The 20,344-nt window shown below is 45.5% G+C and overlaps 1 protein-coding gene across 3 annotated transcripts in view; it reads right to left on the bottom strand.

The window, feature by feature from the left end:
• KSR2 (kinase suppressor of ras 2) overlaps nt 1–20,344 on the bottom strand; it is a 506,936-nt gene that overhangs the window by 397,122 nt on the left and 89,470 nt on the right. The window lies entirely within an intron of this gene.

Below are 20,344 nucleotides of genomic sequence, written 5' to 3' on the forward strand. Positions count from 1 at the left end.
CCACCTCGTTGGTGAAGAAACAGGCGGCTCCAGCATCTGGCTCGTGGTTGGGGGAGGTGGCGCACATTGGTACCAATTCAGTGGAGGGCCTTTTGATGGCATCCATTGACACCTCAATTGCACACATCTTTTTCTCTTTTTGTTTTCTTTTGTTTTGAGATGGAGTTTCACTCTTTCACCCAGGTTGGAGTGCAATGGCATGATCTCTGCTCACTGTAACCTCCGCCTCCCAAGTTCAAGCAATTCTCCAGCCTCAGCCTCCCGAGTAACTGGGATTACAGGTGTGCACCACCATGCCTGGCTAATTTTTGTATTTTTAGTACAGACGGTGTTTTACCACGTTGGCCAGGCTGGTCTCAAACTCGTGGCCTCAGGTGATCCGCCCACCTCGGCCTCCCAAAGTGCTGGGATTACAGGGGTGAGCCACTGCACCTGGCCTGCACACATCCTTTGATCCAACAATTCCACCTGCAGGAACTCCTCCAACAGACACCCATACTGTGCAGAATGACTGTACAAGGTTACTTCCTTATAGTTCTGTTTGCAACAGCAAAGGACTGCAAACATTCTGAGAGTCCATCAGTAGGAGACTCATTACATAAATGACGCTACAGCCAACAAAGAAACTTATGCAGCTCTAAAATCAAACCACGAGGCAGGCTCTGTACTGACAGAGAACAGTCTCCAGGGTACACTAATAAATAAAAATAAATACTCTCCCATTCATAAGGAAAACGTTTCCCTGTATATATCTTTGTAAATGTAGAAACTCTGTCCACAAGGACTCCCAATTCTTTACTTTTTTTTTTTTTTTTTTTTTTTTTTTTTTTTTTTTTTTTTTTTTTTGAGATGGAGTCTCACTCTGTCGTCCAGGCTGGAGTGCAGTGGCGCGACCTCAGCTTACTGCAAGCTCTGCCTCCCAGGTTCACGCCATTCTCCTGCCTCAGCCTCCCAAGTAGCTGGGACTGCAGGCACCTGCCACCATGCCCAGCTAATTTTTTGTATGTTTAGTAGAGACGGGGTTTCACCGTGTTAGCCAGGATGGTCTCAATCTCCTGACCTCGGGATCTGCTCGCCTCGGCCTCCCAAAGTGCTGGGATTACAGGGGTGAGCCACCGCACCCGGCCAAGGACTCCCAATTCTTTAGGGGAGGGAAGAGGAAGGTGGGGAAAAAGAGTCGGGGAAACATTTTATTTAAACTCTTTTGTGCTGTTTGAATTGTAAGTCCTACAGAAACATCCAAAAATTAATTCTTTTAAAATGAGACAGACTTGAACCCAGGCTTCTGAAGAGATCCCATGACATGAGAAAAGAAAGTTTTTTATTGCTGGTTTTTTATTGCTGGGTTTGTAAAATCTCACAATATTAACCAAAGAAAGGCAATACTTGTGTGTCTGAGCAGAGAAAACAATTTGGAAGAATAAACTCCAGGCCTCTGACTTGGGTCAAGTATTTCTTTATACACATTTTTTGTATGCATTCAGTAGTTACCCGAGGTATAATACATTATCATCTTTTTTTTTTTTTAAAGAGACAAGGTCTTTTTCCATTGCCCAGGCTGGAGTGCAGTGATGCAATCATAGCTCACTGCAGCCTCGAACTCCCTGGCTCAAGAGATCCTCCTGCCTCAGCCTCCCAAGTAGCTAGGACTACAGGTGAGTGCCACCAAACTCAGCCTATATTATCATCTTTGTAATTTAAAATGTATTTAATAAAGATAATTAAATAGAACAAAATTAGAATTCGGTGTGCAGGTGTCTGTGGCATTTCAAAACAGTCAACCAACATTTATCAAGAACAAAGTCTGAATTCTAGGATCAAAAAATTCAGAGGGCCAGATGCCATGGCTCACACCTGTAACCCCAGCACTTTGGGAGGCCAAGGCAGGAGGACTGCTTGAGCCCAGGAGTTTGAGACCAACCTGGGCAATGTGGTGAAACCCTGTTTCTACCAAAAAAAAAAAAAAAAAAAAAAAATCCTCACTCAGGAGGCTGAGGTGGGAGGATCACCTGAGCCCAGGAGGTGGAGGCTGCAGTGAGCCATGATCATACCACTACACTCAAGGCTAGCTGACAGAGTGAGACCATCACTCAAAACAAAACAAAGCCAAACTTGGAGCCTGGGATGGCTGTCATGGGCTTCTGTTGCTTTTGCTACCTGGTCTCCATTTCCCCTTTTACTGAAAAGAACACATCAACTTTCTTTCAAGGAACCTCCCTTCTTTGGCCCGCAGTCCATCCAGCTGATGTGAGGCTGCTCCCATTGCACCACCCCATCAAACAGCCGTACTTGGGTCACGGCTGCAGGGTGGGCACGTAACCCAGGCCCCATCAAACAGCCGTACTTGGGTCAAGGGCAATCATGGATCCAGCTGGGCCACTGAGACCCCACCAGGACCTCTTCTAAGCACTCAGGACATAGCCATAGCACACCCTCCAGGGCTGCCAGGTGGTGTCATGGAAGACAGGAGCTGCCTGGGCTGTCGTCCCTGCTGCCATCTGGGAGCCTCCTGACACTGAAGCCCATTTGGAAGACAGCAGAGCCAAGAGATGGAGTCACATTCCCGGCCATAGCCATCATCTGAGCCCCAGCAGTGAGCGGAGAAACCAGATCTCCCTGGACTCTGCAGTGATGTGCGCCAATAAATTATCTTCTTTTGCTTAAGCTGCAGTGAGCTGGATTTCTGTCGCTAAAGCCTCCTGACTCATAGGGAAATTAAAGAACATGGAGTCCACCTCCTTGAGGGAGTCTTGGCATCCCTGGTATACTGGTTTCCTGTGGCTGCTGTCATGAATAACCACGTACTAAGTGGCTAAAAACAATACAAACATACTGATCTCGCAGTTCTGGAGATCAAAAGTCCTAAATCAGTCTCATGGGGCTAAAGTCAAGGTGTCAACAGGGCTGGTTACTTCTGGAGGCTCCAGGCAAGAATCAGTTTCCTTCCCTTTTCAGTGATCAGAGCCCGCCCGCATGCCTTGGCTTCTGGCCCCTTCCCCACATCACTCCAACCACTTCCTCCATTACCACATCTCCTGCTACTGCCTCTTATCCTTCTGCTTCCCTCTTATACAGACCCTTGCAATGATCTGGGACCTACCCAGACAACCCAGGGCAATCTCCCCATTTCAAGATCCTTATCTTACATCTGCAAAGTCCTTTTTCCCATGTATGGTCACACAATCACAACTTCTGGGGAGTAGGAGGTAGAAATTATTGGGGGACTGTTATTTAGCCCACCACACCTGTGCACTTACCCGGGCAAGTGGTTCAACTCTACCTGGAGGAGAGGGGAGGGGCTGAGGAAAGGCAGCCCCAGCAGAGGTCAGGGCCCATGAGACAACCATCCAAGAAGAGCATCCAGAAATAGCAATGGCCCAGTGAAGTTGGGAGATTAGGTAAATACAGAAAACTGAGCAAATAAACAAATCTATTGAGCATTATTGTTCTTCCTGTCTGAGAAGAGTGACACGGGATGTGGGATGGGAAAAGCTAGACTAAATCCTGTGGTATTGGTTTGGGAAGAGTTACTCCATACATATAGATAGAAATGTTGACGTAAATGTGTGTGTATATGTATACATATATGCACTGCACACACACACACACACATACATATATATATAGCCTAGATTATCCACTGAAGGGACTCAGATTTACTCCAAAAGGTGAGTTCTGGGCTACGGTAGTTTACAAGGACTGCTGTAACAAAGTACCACAAGTTGCATGGTTCGAACAGGAAACATTTCCAGTGTCACAGTTCTGGAGGCTAGAAGTTTGAAATCAAGGTGTCAGTGGGGCCATGCTCCCCCTGAAGGCACTGGGAAAGGCCCTGCGACAGGCCTCTCTCCTCGCTTCTGAGAATCCCGTGGCTTGTGGCAGCCAAACTTCAGTCTTCACATAGCATTCTCCCTGTATGTGTGACTGTGTCCAAATTTTCCCTTTTTACAAGGACACCAGTCATACTGGACTAGTATGAACTCACCTAAACTAATTACATCTGCAACAACCCTATTTCCATATAAGGTCATATTCTGAGACATTGAGGATTAGGATTTCAACGTATGAATCTTGGGGTATCACAACTGGAACCAGAACACGGACCTTTGAAACACAAAAGCAAGAGTGACCCCCGACCACCCCAGTCTGACCATCTGTCTGCAAAGACACTGCATTCATCCTAGATCAGGGACCTGGGTAACACAGCGAGACTCCATCTCAAAAACATAACAATAATAATTAATTTAAAAAATAAAATAAAAAACTAATCAGGTTTAAATTACTAAACATTCTTTAAAAGCCCAATATATCATTTATCTAGTTTTTTTTCAGTACAGGTTACCGTTATACTGCAAGAGAATGTACTTTTAATCGGATAGAAAACTGTGTCTTCCTAATTCGTAATTTAAGTTCTGATTTTGAAAATAGTAGGGTTTAATTTAATCCATCCTATTTACAGAAATTACGGGAAACACACACAAACTGACATCATTGGCAATATCTGCAAATCGGGCTTTGTACCAAGCGGTTTTCCTCAGCCTTTTCTTCTGAATAAATGAGGTTTTACTGTTCATTATTCTATATCTATGTATGCCCATGTTGTGTTTCAAATATTGCAAAAGAAATAAGGATCTGGCCCCTTTAAAAAATAATAATAAATGAGCATGATTTATCAATTTCTTCCCTTCCCTTCCCTTCCCTCCCCTCCTCTCTTCTCTTCTCTTCTTTACTGTGACAGGGTCTCACCATGTTACCCAGGCTGGTCTCGAACTCCTGGACCCAAGCAATCCATTCACTTCGGCCTCCCAAGATGCTGGAACTACAGGTGTGAGCCACCGTGCCCAGCCTCAATTTGTTAAACAAAAGAGGTAATGTCAACTGGGAAGCCAGTGATGTCATGCGTCATACCTTTAAAAAAGTCACAGAAAATTGAAAAACTAGGCTAAGACCAGAAGTTAAATGGCAGGACCATTGGAACCATGGTACTGCCTTATGCAAACATCTGCTGGAGAATAGTACTGTTTCCCAACTGCGGGTATCACTGATAACTTGAGAGGTGGTACCCAGGTGTAGTGTTAAATAACATCGTATCATATAGTGAGCACTTTCTTCTCCGTCCAAATTTTTCTCCAGCCATCTGACTATATCAAGGAGACAGTCTCTGTTGAATGATACTATGTCTTTAACAACTCTCTAACCTCTGCAATCTCTGTCTTTTTTTTTTTTTTTTTAATTTTATTTATTATTTTTTTTTTTGAAACAAGGTCTCACTCTGTCACCCAGGATGGAGTGCAGTGGTGTGATCATGGCTCACTGCAGTCTTGACCTCCTGGGCTCAAGCCATCCTCCCACCTCAGCTTCTCATGTAGCTGGGACAACAGGTATGTACCACCATGCCTGGCATGGGCCAACACACCATGCCTCTTTTTATTTTTTGTAGAGATGGGCTTTACTTGGTTGCCCAGGCTGGTCTCTAACTCCTGGACTCAAGCAACCCTCCTGCCTCAGCCTCCCAAAGTGCTGGGATGATAGGCATGAGCCACTGCTCTCTTTATAACAGAGCACAGGACAGTCTCAGAGCCTTCGGCAGATAACAATATGATACACCATTTCATGACACTTGTGTTTACATTGTATTTATTTTCTTCATTGTCTTCCATTTATGGCAAGTGACATTAGTTTTCCATTACAATAGCTGCACATGGTTTAATTTTTAAATACATGCATGTTAAAAAATGGAGTTGGTTTAAAGAAAACACAAATATGGCAAAAAGTATGACGGTGGTATCAAGTTGATGCATTTGGAGAAACACTGTCCTACAAAATACAGTTCTGACTCCTTAAACTATTACTTGGGGCTTAACCCTACTCCATTTCTCCTTCCTTGCCTCATTCATTTCCATGTAATTCCCTAAACAGGGCCAGGCACAGTGGCTCAAACCTGCAATCCCAGCACTTTGGGAGGCCGAGGTGGGAGGATCGCTTGAGCTCAGGAGTTCGAGACCAGCCTGGCCAACATGGTAAGACCCTATCTCTACTAAAAATACAAAAATGAGCCAGGCATGGTGTTGTGTGCCTGTGGTCCCAGATACTCAGGAGGCTGAGGTGGGAGGATGGCTTGAGCCCAGGAGGTCGAGGCTGCAGTGAGCTGTGTTCATGCCACTGCACTACAGCCTGGGCAACAAAGCTAGAGCTTGCATTTAAAAAAAAAAAAAAAAAAGTGGAAAACTACCTAAACACATGCAGGACCTCAAATGTCACCTCCCTGATTCCTCCTACCTGGAAGTCCTTTCCACACCCACCTGAGGAAGGGTATAAAAATGACCTGAGGCCGGGCGTGGTGGCTCACACCTGTAATCCCAGCACTTTGGGAGGCCGAGGCGGGCGGATCACGAGGTTAGGAGATCGAGACCATCCTGGCTAACACGTTGAAACCCCGTCTCTACTAAAAATACAAAAAAAATTAGCCAGGCGTGGTGGCGGGCACCTGTAGTCCCAGCTACTTGGGAGGCTGAAGCAGGAGAATGGCATGAACCTGGGAGGCGGAGCTTGCAGTGAGCTGAGATCGCGTCACTGCACTCCAGCCTAGAGACAGAGCAAAACTCTGCCTCAAAAAAAAAAAAAACAAAGACCTGAATCCTTTACACCCCTCCTGTGTCCATACCCTTTGCAATGTCACTTTGCAGTTGATTTACCAAAGGGGTGCAGTCTGTGTCCACACCTTTTCAGTGATGCTGGCTATGTGACTTGCCTCAGCCAATAGAGGGAGGCCTGTGTGCTTCTACTTGCTGGCTTGGACCCGTCATCCTCATGAGAATGTGCCCAGGCTAGTCAGCTGAAGGATAAGAGACTACATGGTGCACAGTCAAGTCTTCCCAGACGTCCCAGCCAAAAACCATCCCAGCTCAGTTGACAGCCAACTCTTGCCTGGCTATTGGCTATAAGTGAAGCCATCCCAGATCAGAGGAGCCACCAATCTACTGCTGATCCCAGAGGCATGGCCAATAAATGCTTATGTCATGTGCCATGGGGGTTTTGTGTTTGTTATGCGGCATTATGGGGACCTGTAGCTAACTGATACACCACCACATCAATGCATGAAAATCTGATTTTTTCTCCAAAGCCCACCTCAAATGCCACCTGCTCCAGCAGGAACTTATAAATTCTTTCTTGGGACTTTATTTGTACACACTGTATTATAGAATTATTCACAATTTTTCTTGCATTATAACTGACCAAGAAGACACTAGATCCCTTAAAGGGCTAAGATGTCCTTGCTAGATTTGGAAGAGTAAATGAAATAAATATAACAATAAAAATATGGCCGGGCATGGTGGCTCACGCCTGTAATCCCAGCAGTTTGGGAGGCCGAGGTGGGTGGATCACCTGAGGTCAGGAGTTCGAGACTAGCCTCATCAACATAGTGAAACCCTGTCTCTACTAAAAATACAAAAATTAGTCAGGCATGGTGGTGCACGCCTGTAGTCCCAGCTACTCGGGAGGCTGAGGCAGGAATCTTTTGAACCCAAGAGGTGGAGGTTGCAGTGAGCTGAGATCATGCCACTGCACTCCAGCCAGGGCAACAGAGCAAGACTCTGTCTCAAAAAAAAAAAAAATTAAATAAATAAATAAATAAATAAATAAATAAATAAAAATAAAAGTACCATTTCTGAGCACTTCCCCCGTGGGCCAGGCCCATGCTGAATGTCACACATGCATTATTTCAATATATCCTTACATTCCCAGGAACTAGGCGCTATTAACATCTACATTGTACCAAAGAAGAAACCAGGCACAGAGAAGTTAGGCCATTTGCTCACAATCACACAGCTAGTAAGTGCAGAGCCAAGATTCAAACCCAGTCTAACTCAAACACTCCAAAGTTACAGAAAGGATAATCTCAATTTAATTTACTTTAATTATTTAATAAATGCATGCTTTTTTTGTTTTGTTTTGTTTTGTTTGAGACAGAGTCTCACTCTGTCGCCCAGGCTGGAGTGTAGTGGTGTGATCTCAGCTCACTGTAATCTCTGCCTCCAAGGTTCAAGCAATTCTCCTGCCTCAGCCCCCCGAGTAGATGGGACTACAGGTGTGTGCCACCACACTCAACTAATTTTCGTATTTTCAGTAGAGATGGGGTTTTGTGCCACGTTGGCCAAGTTGGTCTCGAACTCCTGACCTCAGATGATCCTCCCGCTTCAGTCTCCCAAAGTGCCGGGGTTACAAGAGTGAGCCACTGTGCCAGGCCACATATATTTTCCTTATAAGAAAGTTAGGACATTTCAGGCCAGGCGCAATGGCTCATGCCTGTAATCCCAGCACTTTGGGAGGCCAAGGCAGGCGGATCACCTGAGGTCAGGAGTTTGAGACCAGCCTGGCCAACATGGTGAAACACTGTCTCCACTAAAAATGCAAAAATTAGATGGGTGTGGTGGCAGGTGCCTATAATCCCAGCTACTCGGGAGCCTGAGGTAGGACAATTGCTCGAACCCAGGAGACGGAGGTTGCAGTGAGCCGAGATCACACCACAGCACTCCAGCCTGGGTGACAGAGCAAGACTCCATCTCAAAAAAATAAAAATATTTAAAAGAAAGTTTGAACATTTCAGATAAGGCCAGAGCTCCCTTGGACCACTCCCATGAATGCAGATCCCATCCCTGGAGGTAGAGCAGGTAATCGCTGAGACTACTTAGGTGCCCCTCTTTCCAGACGTTGATCTGTGAATTTTCACAAATACATACAGATCTGTTGAAACTCTGCAATGTGGTTTTATGTGTACGATTTCTTTTTTCCTCTCACATAAATGGTATCATACAGCATGCACTTTTGTGCACTTGCTTTTTTCACTCAGTAGTAAGCCCTGAGAGTCTTTCCATGTTAATCCATACAGATCTGCCGCGTTCTTTTTAATCTTCTGCATGAAGGATTCCTTTGATACCTGGGTGAAAAGCCCATGATGTGAGCAGTTCTGTGATGTCTGCTGGGACATCTTTGTCAATGACAATAAAGCGTTTTCAGGAATAACAGCCACCATCGCAGCTGCCATGTACTAAACATTTACAGTATGCCTGGTATCGTGAGCCAAGTGCTGTGAATGTGTTTGTTCCTTTTTTTTTTTTTTTTTTTTGAGGCGGAGTCTCGCTCTGTCGCCCAGGCTGGAGTGCAGTGGCCAGATCTCAGCTCACTGCAAGCTCCGCCTCCCGGGTTCACGCCATTCTCCAGTCTCAGCCTCCCAAGTAGCTGGGACTACAGGCGCCCGCCACCTCGCCCAGCTAGTTTTTTTTTTTTTTTTTTTTTTTGTATTTTTTAGTAGAGACGGGGTTTCACCGTGTTAGCCAGGATGATCTCGATCTCCTGACCTCGTGATCTGTCCGTCTCGGCCTCCCAAAGTGCTGGGATTACAGGCTTGAGCCACCGCACTCAGTCGTGTTTTAATCCATGCGACAATGCTAGCTGTGAGGCTGGTACTTTCAGCCCATTCTACGAACGGGAAGACGGAAACTTCAACATGCTGAATCATTTGCCGAGATCCACAGAGCTATTGAAGTGGGAGCGCCACGGTATGATCCGAAAGCTCTGTCTCTTTACCAGGACACTAGGCTAGGAGCTGTTCACGGCTCCTTCCCACTGACCTGGAAGTGCAAAAGTTGGGCATCGACCCCTCAGGGGAGAGACAGGGCCTTATTCATCTTAGGAGTCCTCTAAGTGAATTCCTGAATTCTAGCTCTGAGGTTTGGGCCAGTCAGTTCAGCTCTCTGAGCCTCCACTTTCTCATCTGTAAAACAGGTGTCTTTCACCTTTCCTCGCAGGCCTGCTGAGGCAGTCTCAGCCAGACGTGGTGGCTCACACCTTTAATCCCAGCACTTTGGGAGGCCGAGGCTGGTGGATCACCTGAGCTGAGGAGTTTGAGACCAGCCTAGCCAACATGGTGAAACCCTGTCTCTACTAAAATACAAAATTAGCCGGGTGTGGTAGAACACACCTGTAGTCCCAGCTACTCGGGAGGCTGAGAAAGGAGAATCGCTTAAACTTGGAGGTAGAGGCTGCAGTGAGCCGAGATTGCACCACTGCACTCCAGCCTGGGCAAGACAGAGCGAGATACTGTCTCAAAAAAAAAAAGAAATTATATGTACAGTAGATACCCCATACACTCACGTCCTACTTGTTGAATGGGGATGTGGACTCTGGGGAGGTGTTTCCCAGGTCACCCAGAGACTAAGATCCTGCACTTGCCAAGGAGTTAGAACCAAGGGGTGTCCCAACTATGACACATTAGAAATGGGAGGAGTGAGTTTAGGAAGCAGATGGAGTGAAGGAGACAAGTGGGGACAGTGGCCTCGAGTTGTGGCCTTGCCCTTGAGGCAAAAGGGAATGAGAATCATCTTGCGGGACAAGAGTGTACTGAGCTGAGCAGGGAAAAACCCAGAAAACTGCAGAGTGTGAAGCTATGCTGGGCAGAGATCGAGCAGGGCTTCCCAAACAGGGACCCTGGGAAAGAGCAGCTCTTTCTCCTGGTTTTCCAGGACTGATGCTACAGAATAACTGCGGCTGTCAGTTAACAGATTTGCTTTGAGCCAAATGCTGAAATGAGCACATTTTATGAATTACCTTCTTTAATTTTCCACAACGCTGGAGGATTGTGATATGGGTCCAATCACTGTCCCCATTGTACAAAGGAAGAAATCAAGACCCAGAAATGTCAAATAACTTGCCCAAGGTCATCAAGCTACTAAGTGGATAAACTGGGATTTGAACCCAAGTCTATCAAACTCTCATTAATTAACACACAAGGAATGTCATGCCAGGCCAGGCACGGTGGCTCACACCTGTAGTCTCAGCACTTTGTGAGGCCGAGGCAGGAGGATCACTTGAGGTCAGGAGTTCAAGAGCAGCCTGGACAACACAGTGAAATCCTACCACTACTAAAAATACAAAAAATAGCCAGGCGTGGTGGCATACACCTGTAATCCCATTTACTCGGGAGGCTGAGAGGCACGAGAATTGTTTGAACTCAGGAGGCGGAGGTTGCAGTAAACCAGGAAACTGAGATCGTGCCACTGCGCTCCAGCCTGGGTGACAGAGTGAGACTGTCTCAAAAAAAAAAAAAAATGTCATGTCAGATGAAACCACACAACAGCCAAAACAAAAGGTATAGTATAACCCTAGTTTCTGAATGCAAAACGCATTCATATATATAATTATATACACACACATATATATACACATATACACACACACACACACACACACACACAGAGACAGAGAGAGAAAAAAGGTTGGCAACTGCATCTCTAGGTTATGATAGGTGAAGTTTATCTTCTTATTTCTGTCCTCCTGTATCTTATAATTTTTCTATAAGATACAGATATTTTTTCCAAGAGAGGGGGTCTTGCTATGTTGCCCAGGCTGGTGTCAAACTCCTGGCTTCAAGCAATCTTTTGCCTCATCCTTCTGAATAGCTGGGATTACAGGCACAAGTCACTATTCCCCATTTATTTTTCCGTAAGCCTGAATTACCTATATGATTGTAAGTTAGAAATCACATGAAAATCAGACATTTGCCAGTCATAAAGACACACAGGCCATCCTTAGTGTCAGCCATCTCATTAAGTATGACAGGCATTACATAAATATGCCAGACATTCTGCTAAGTACCTGACACATTATTTCACTGAATCATCACAATAGCCTCAATAGGAACCCCATCTTATTTACAAATGTGAAAACAGAGAGCCACAGGGTTTAAGTAGTTCTCCCAAGGTACTAGATAATTTCACATTATTTCCCTCTTTCCTCAACTTCCAAGCATAAGCTTCATCTGAAGATGTCTGTTAAAAATCAAACATTACTACTCAGGAGGCTGAGGCTGGAGGATCGCTTAAGGCCAGGAGTTCAAGACCAGCCTGGGCAACATAGCAAGACCCCCATCTCCACCAAAAATTAAAAATTAGTCAGGCATGGTGCTGTGCACCTGTAGTCCCAGCTACTGGGGAGGTTGAGATGACGGGATCCCTTGAGCCCAGGAGTTCCAGGCTGCAGTGAGCCATGAATTGCACCACTGCAGTCCAGCAGGGACAACAGAGCAAGACCCTATCACCAAAAAAAAAAAAAAATCAAATTTCTAGGCCCATCTCTTAGAAATTCTGATTCAGTGAATCTGGCGGCAGCCCAGGAATCTGTGAAAACACCGAGGACTCCAATGGTTCCAAAGATCAGGCAAGTATGAGAAACATCCCTCTACTGTCTGAACAACTGCATAATGAAAGTAGCTTCTCAGTCAAGCTGAAGGATCTGGGTCCTTGGGCAATAAACACAGGGCAGAAACCCCATTCAAGAAGCCAGGGTTCAGCACCCTCCACAATCAGTCCCCTCTACAAGGGCTGTGGGCTCATTTGTACAACAGGCTCATTTTCCAAACAGCTTCCAGAGCAGTCAGCACCTGTCCAGGACTGAAGGGGCTCCCAGTGGGCAGGAAAGACAGATGTGCAAATGCAAATCACAAGGCCACATGTCAGGAACCAGAGCAGAAGGGCAGCCAGGGTTCAGTGTGGGCATGGAGGATGCCAAGTCAAGAGAGATGCCTTTTAAAAAGCCATGTTCCCGCTGGATGCAGTGGCTCACGCCTGTAATTCCATCAATTTGGGAGGCCAAGGCAAGCAGATCACCTGAGGTCTGGAGTTTGAGACCAGCCTGGCCCATGTGGTGAAACCCCATCTCTACTAAAAATACAAAAATTAGCAGGGCGTGGTGGCGCATGCCTGTACCCCAGCTACTCCAGAGGCTGAGACAGGAGAATCGCTTGAACCTGGGAGGCAGAGGTTGCAGTGAGCCGAGATGCGCCACTGCACTCCAGCTTGGGCACCAGAGCAAGATTCTGTCTCAAAAGAAAAAAAGAAAAAAAAAAAAAAAGCCATGTTCCATATCATAGGATAACAATAATGGGAGCTCCACATTTATTCTAAGAGAAGCAAGGCCTCATTCATTCATTTAAAGATGTTCATGGTGCTTTTTTTTTTTTTTGAGACAGAGTCTCACTGTTGCCCAGGCTAGAGTGCAGTAGCATGACCTCGGCTCACTGCAACCTCCGCCTCCTGGGTTCAAGCAATTTTTGTGTCTCAGCTTCTCCAGCAGCTAGGATTTCAGATGCATGCCACCACGCCCAGCTAATTTTTGTATTTTTAGTAGAGATGGGGTTTCACTATGTTGGCCAGACTGGTCTGGTACTCCTGACCTCAAATGATCCACCTGCCTTGGCCTCCCAAGGTGCTGGGATTACAGGCATGAGCCACGGCGCCTGGCTGAGGTGCTTTCAAAATACAGACAGCAAAGGATACAAAAATCACCTACACACTACCCCTGCCTTTAAGGTGGGCTATTTCAGGCAGGACTTGAAGACAGGTGCCTTTTCTATACCTTTGGATAAGTACAGAAATCAAGAGAGAGCATTTAGATACTTTTATAGCTATCTGATGGAGTCATCTTATGTCTGTTCAATCTAATTTTTTCAAAGTGAGCACTGGATGTTGTTTGGGGTTTTCTCCATTTCATTTCCCTCATAAATCCTCTTTATTCTATTTCAGAAAAGTATTGGCTGCAAAATGTCAGAAAAGATAAAGCTGATTCTTCACCACAGAAGGTGGGAAAGGCACTGACTCTTCTACTTGGTGAATTTCCATGTATTCATCTTAATCTACCAACATCTCTAAATAAATTATTTTCCAGAATGGTTCATGTATCATGACAATCCTGAGTGAGTAGATTTTTTTTTTCAACTTGTTTTGAGACGGGGTCTCTCTCTGTTGTCCAGGCTGGAGTGCAGTGGCACAGTCGTAGCTCACTGCAGCATCAACCTCCTGAACTCAGGCAGTCCTCCCACCTCAGCTTCCCAAGCACCTAGGACTACAAGCGTGTGTCACCATGCCCAGCTAATTTTTTCATTTTTTGTAGAGGTGGGGTCTTGCTATGTTGCCCAGGCTGGCCTCAAACTCCTGACCTCAAGCAATCCTCCTGCCTTGGTCTCCTAAAGTGCTAGAATTACAGGCATGAGCCACTGTACCTGGCCCGATTGTGAATATCATTCTATAGATGGGGAAACCAGGCCTTGGAATTGCTGGAATCGTGCCCGTGATCACAGAGATAAAGCAGTATCAGGGTCGTGATTTGAACTCAGGACCTCTAGTTCCCAGTGCCGTGCCCTCTTCACAATTCTCTGCTGAAACAGAGCATCAACGGTTGAGAAGCACAATTAGAAAAGGGCCTTTGTATGGCTTCACCCTGCCAGGCGGCCTAATTGATTTTTAGGTCGACCTCAATTCAAGTCCATGCAGAGCCGAACTGAAGAAAAAAAACAAAGGTTCCATCTTCAAATAAAGAAACACAGGACTCTTGGAAATAGCACACCCAAGCCAAGCCCACCGTCTAACTCTGCACTGCCCAGGTGTAGGCTAAGGTTCCCTGGGCCTGGGGTTAGAGGGATCACAGGTTGCGGAAATCCGACAGAGCTGGAGCCCGAAGGTGTAATTTTCCATCTCCACACCAGGGGGCAGCCTGGCACCTTCCACGACAGATGGAAAATTTTTCAGGCCTTGGCCCATCGGAGCGTCCGCAGCGCCTTATTACTGTACTCTGTATTAGCATGGCGGTAAATTTAGCAGCATAAACACACACACACACACACAAAATCAAAAAGTCAAGCCATGTGACAGAGCTAAAAATAATCGTGTCTGAAATCCCTAATGTGAAACGGGGAACTTTTCACTCCAAATCTAAACCCAGATCAAACCTGGAGACCTCCGGGAACGTACTGGCCGTTGGGTTTGACAGAGCCCCAGATCCTCAACCTTTAGGTGCTATTTTTTTTACATATATATAAAACGAAAGCGGAGTCCATGAAAGCTGGGAGGGAATGCAGGACACCGTGGGGGCCTTCTACGGACCGGGCCCTTGCAAGAACCATCCCTGGTGTAGACCTCGCAGCAGCGCCAAGGGAAGGGGCTTAGCTCTCAGCCCATTTTACACACGAGAAAACTGCGGCTCAGGAATGGGACAGGGCTGGCCTTATGGTCACACACATAAAGAGGCAGGCTCCAGAGCCCTCTGTGTCCCTCAGGACTGCCCATCAGCACCCCATAATCGCTACCTTCTCCCTAAAGGTACAGATGAGCAGCAGAGTTCCAGCCTTTGAACTTGCTTGTCCCACCGGCCGGAGCTCTTCTGTCAGCTTTAGGCATAAACGGCCCTTTCCGTTTCTTCAGGTGTCACCTCTGCCCGAGCCCCCCTCAATGCCACCGTCACGCCGCCCTGCTTTCTTTCCTTGGTGGCACTTCGCTATCTCACAAATCATCCTGTTTATTGGTTTCCATGGTTACGCACCCCCCCCCCCCCCCCACCACACACCCATCATGTCAGCTCAAGAGAGCACGGGCTTTGCCTGTCTTTTCCCCAGCGTTCAGATCTGTGCCTGGCATACAGTCGGTGCTCAATACATTTTCCTTGGTCTTTCAATAAACCAACATCCTTGGTGGTTAAACACCAGGCCACTAAAAATGAATCCCAAGTCCTTTTCAAGCGGGCACAGAGCACCTGCAGGACCGGGTCCCTGGTTGTGTTATTAAGGTTCTCGGGTGATCAGACCCCATGCGGGTAATGAAATCGCGGCAGCCACAGCCGGCAGCCCCGACGCCTTCCCGCCGTTGCCAGGGCGACCATTGTCATAACATCCCTGGCGCTTAGCGGCCCAGCTGAGGAGGGAGAGAATTATTTGACTGGAGAACGTCTCAAGTAACCGGCCAATTTGCATCCACAGGAAAATCCCCTGCTGAGGGAGGGCTGGAGGCCTGGGAGAGGCGCCCTTCCTTCTCTCCCCAGCTCTGGATCCCAGTGAGAACCAGATCCCTAGGCCAGGCAGAGGAACCCAACAGTCTGGGGCAGTCCCCGGTGAATGCTGGAACACAGGCAGCTGCCTCTGCAGGAACAGCCCCCTGTCCGCTGCCTCACTATTGCTGATGGTTTTTCCTTTTCTCTATGTTATTACTGCTAGTGAATATTACAAACAATAGAAAAAAAGGGTTAATATATTTAATGAGCACTTACTAGACAGCAGGTCCAGTAGTAATAACTTCCTTACACGATACTTATAATTTTAACATTTACACAATAATACATTATGTCAATATTTATACTCTACATGTATATTGTCTAATGTCATCATAGGTGTAGGCATACATCTCCCACACATGATAATTCATATGTAATACATAATATAATTTGAAATATAACAATATTTATATTATGCAACATATACAGGTTGAGTATCCCTTATCTGAAACACTTGGGAGCAGACATGTTTCAGATTTCAGATTTTTTTCAGGTTTTGAAATCTTTGCATTATACATCATGAGACATCTTGGGGATGGTACCCAAATTTAAACACAAAATTCAATTATGTTTCATATATACCTTATACACATAGCCTGGAAGTAATTTTGTACAATATTTTTAATGTGTTGCATTACACAGTTAGTGTTAAGATTTATGTGTGGAATTTTCCACTTGTGATGTCATGCCAGTGCTCAAAAGTTTCCGATTATTGGGAGGCCAAGACAGGTGGATCACTTGAGGTCAGGAGTTCAAGACCAGCCTGGTCAACATGGTGAAACCCCGTCTCTACTAAAAATACAAAAATTAGCGGAGCATGGTGGTGGGTGCCTGTAATCCCAGCTACTTGGGACACTGAGGCAGGAGAATGGCTTGAGCTCGGGAGGGGGAGGTTGGAGTGAGCCAAGATCATACCACTGTACTCCAGCCTGGGCGACAGAGCAAGACTCCATCTCAAAAAAAAGTTTCCAATTACGGAACATTTTAGATTTTAAATTTTGGATTAGGGATGCTCAACCTGTATTATATATTTATAATAATAAAACTGACATTTGTTGATTGTTTTTATATGCTAGCCCTGTGCCTACTGCTTTGTGTTAATAATGCTGTTACTGATGAATTATTATACAATATATTCATAATCACAAACATAGCTAAGTCTTATTGAGCACTTACTATGTGCTAAGTGCTTTATGAATATTATCTGTCATACGCACCCTAAGGGCTAAGAACCAACCATATTATTCCCATTTCAGAGATGAGAAAAAGCAGCACAGAGTAACAACGGAACTTGCCTAAGGTCACATAGGTAAAACACAAGGAGGGAGGCTGCCCCCAAGCCTGTCCCCTTCCTTATTTCCATAGCACAGTTCAAAGGTGTTAAACTTGAGCTTGTAGCAAGATCACCTGGGGAGCTTGTTAAAAATACACATGCTGAGCCCCAGCTTCAGCCCCAACCCAAGCCTACAGAATCAGGCACTCCTGGGGACAGGGGCGTCTCTTTTCTTTTCAACAAGGTCCCCAGATAGCTCAGACAGAGGCAGAGTTCAGAACCACTGCATGGGGCTTTGCCGCCCAGCCCTATGAGAGATGGGTTCTTTATTTGTTGTAAATATCACAGTTCCCATTGGGTGATCTGATTACATGAATGAGTCTTGAGGGGCTGAGATGTGGAGAGGGCAGCTTTGAGTCGGATATGCAAGACCAAGAATCCCAAAAAGAAGGAAGAGAAGCAAGAGGCAAAATAAGAATTCAGGCAAACTTAACCTGCACTAATCACTCCCAGCCTTTTTGGAACCAAAGAGCCCTTCGTGAAAAGTAAATCAGTAACAGCGCACGCTTTCATCCGGGGCTGGCTTTTGCGGGGCAAAGCCAATCCGCCTAAATTCCCTCCCACTGGTCACCACCCCGCATAACACACACACTACCTGCCTCCTCTTAATCATTCACCAGGGGCCAAGCTGAACAGAGAAATATCAGCTTGCAGGGTGGGTACCCAGCCTCGGCACCCACATTTTGAACCATGGGACCTCCTGGCAAGTGACAAAGATGGATGATGTTGTTAATAATAAAATAAAAATTGGTGGCAGGTAGTGTACTAGGGGAGGCAAGGCTAAGAGGAGGTAGGCAGAAGTTCTGAGAGCCCATGCCTGTGGCCCCTGCACTGCTGGGGGTACTGAGAGCTGGACCCCAAGTAGCAGCCAGAGAGACACGCTGCTGGGTCTACTGTAAGCTACACGTTGCCTTAGTAGCTATGGCTGAACTAAGAAGCAAGCAGAGTTAAGATTCCAGACTCGAGGTAAGAGCAGATGAATCTGGGATAAAATACACATGCCCTGAAAGCAGGTCTCACTGCAGCAATTGCTAAGCAGCTTCCCACTTTGGCCACAGAGGCTGTTCCATTTAGAGCTGCAGAGAAGAACTCCTCCCAATAGAGAGGCAACTTACCACATACGGCTATTTACGGTCACGCTGGAATTAACTAAAGTTACATAAACAATCAACATAGTGAATAAACGGGGGTCGTAGATGCGTAGTGAATCAACACGCATCCTATCAGGGTTGTGGATAAAACATCCGGACAACACGCCCGCCGAAATCACTGGTGGTTATGTGACCTCAGGCAATCAGGGAATTCAACTCCCCTCCCACTGCCTGGAAAAAAAAATTCGTTAGAATTTAACCCTGGAATTGTGTGACATAACCCAGTATTCTTAATGGGGTAGCATCTTTAAGTTCTAGGAAGATCCAGAATGAATACAGGCATACTTCAGATAAATAACCCCATGATATTAATATCTGAATTAAAGAGATCATACATTTTGCGTATTTTATTTTATATTCTTTTAATGTTATATAATTTAGCCAGTTAGAGTAAGAGTTCATCTTTCTAAGCCTAATTTGAAATGTGTAACTGAATACCTAATTTAGACATGTATTTTAAATTGAAATTCTATTCAATTTATGTACAATATTATTAATAGAAAACGGCTCGGCGTATTTATAAGTTTAATTTTTCAGGCTTGTGGGTTATATAAGTAGTTAAGAAGGTTTGTCTGTCAACAATTAAAGAGTAGTTTTTAAAATCCTGTATATCGGCCTGGGCAATGTGGCAAAACCTACTCTCTACAAAAAATAAAAAATAATTAGCCAGGTGTGGTGGCACACACCTGTAGTCCCAGCTATTCAGGAGGCTGAGGTGGAGGCTGCAGTGAGCCGTGATTGCGCCACTGCACTCCAACCTGGGCACCAGAGCGAGACCTTGTCTCAAAAACAAAAAAAGAAAGAAAAAACTGTATGTCAAATTTATAAATGCAGTTTAAATTTTTTGAAGATGTTTAATTAACCAACATTGTAATTGGGAGCACACAGTATACAAAATCTCCTTATACCTGATTGCCAGATTTTGATAGATTTATATGAATAGGTCTGGGCACGGTGGCTCATGCCTATAATCCCAGCACTTTGGGAGGCCAAGGCAGGCAGATCACCTGAAGTCAGGAGTTCGAGACCAGCCTGACCAACATGGCAAAACCCCAACTCTACTAAAAATACAAAATTATCCAGGCATGATGGTGTGTGCCTGTAATCCCAGCTACTTGGGAGGCTGAGGCAGGAGAATCGCTTGAACCTGGGAGGCGGAGGTTGCGGTGAGCTGAGACCATGCCATTGCACTCCGGCCTGAGCAACAAGAGCAAAACTCCATCTCAAAAGCAAACAAACAAACAAGATTTATATGAATAGAACAATACTGTGTGAAAGCATAGGAATAAATAGAATGAATTTTTTTGCTTTAATAAATTAAATATTAATTTCTAAAACCGAAATATAATTACATAAAAGTAAAAATTCAGTTCCTTGATCACACCAACTATCTTTCAAATGCTCAGTAGCTGCTTGTAGAGAGTGGCTCTTGTACTAGACAGTGTAGACACAGAATATAGCCATCATCCCATGGAGAGTTTCTTCCAAATCAGGAGACAATTTTTTAGCAGATCTCTTAGGAAAAAGTACCCCAAGACCCCGCCAAAGAGACAATTTAACTCTTTCTATTATATTCAGAATTGTCCTAATGGATAATACAGGCTCCTGAAGAAAATGAGACAAGTTATGAGGCGACCTGGGCTGGGAGGGATGGAAAACAAGGCAGAGAATGCCGACCATGAAATTTACCCTAGACCAAGGACGACCCAGAAAACCTGCAGGAGGAAGCCGTAAATATCCACTAACCCCTCCTCACATTATTTTATGACAGAATTTTGCCAGATTCTTTCTTTTTTTTTTTCTTACACGTGAAACCTCCACCTCCCGGGTTCAGATTCTCCTGCCTCAGCCTCCCAAGTAGCTGGGATTACAGGTGCCCACCACCACGCCCAGCTAACTTTTTTGTATTTTCAGTAGAGACGGGGGTTCGCCATGTTGGCCTGGCTGGTCTTGAACTCCTGACCTCAGGTGATCCACCCGCCTT

The sequence above is a fragment of the Macaca fascicularis genome, chromosome 11, assembly GCF_037993035.2.
Source record: "Macaca fascicularis isolate 582-1 chromosome 11, T2T-MFA8v1.1".
NCBI lineage: Eukaryota > Metazoa > Chordata > Mammalia > Primates > Cercopithecidae > Macaca > Macaca fascicularis.